Genomic DNA, 848 nt, shown 5'->3' on the forward strand with positions numbered 1-848 from the left:
GTGTGTCTCTCTCTCACTCACTCACTCACTCACTCAAACACTCACTCACTCAAACACTCACTCACTCAAACACTCACTCACTCAAACACTCACTCACTCAAACACTCACTCACTCAAACACTCACTCACTCAAACACTCACTCACTCAAACAAACACTCACTCAAACTCAAACACTCACTCAAACTCAAACACTCACTCACTCACTCATTCAAACACTCACTCACTCACTCATTCAAACACTCACTCACTCATTCAAACACTCACTCACTCATTCAAACACTCACTCACTCACTCAAACACTCACTCACTCAAACACTCACTCACTCAAACACTCACTCACTCAAACACTCACTCACTCAAACACTCACTCACTCACTCACTCAAACACTCACTCACTCAAACACTCACTCACTCAAACACTCACTCACTCAAACACTCACTCACTCAAACACTCACTCACTCACTCACTCACTCAAACACTCACTCACTCAAACACTCACTCACTCACTCAAACACTCACTCACTCAAACACTCACTCACTCAAACACTCACTCACTCAAACACTCACTCACTCACTCAAACACTCACTCACTCACTCAAACACTCACTCACTCAAACACTCACTCACTCAATCACTCACTCACTCACTTAAACACTCACTCAAACACTCACTCACACAAACACTCACTCACTCAAACACTCACTCACTCAAACACTCACTCACTCACTCAAACACTCACTCACTCACTCAAACACTCACTCACTCACTCAAACACTCACTCACTCACTCACTCAAACACTCACTCACTCACTCAAACACTCACTCACTCAAACACTCACTCAAACA

Source organism: Rhinichthys klamathensis, unplaced genomic scaffold, assembly GCF_029890125.1.
Source record: "Rhinichthys klamathensis goyatoka isolate OS25496 unplaced genomic scaffold, OSU_Roscu_1.1 h1tg000267l_1, whole genome shotgun sequence".
Classification (NCBI taxonomy): Eukaryota; Metazoa; Chordata; class Actinopteri; order Cypriniformes; family Leuciscidae; genus Rhinichthys; species Rhinichthys klamathensis.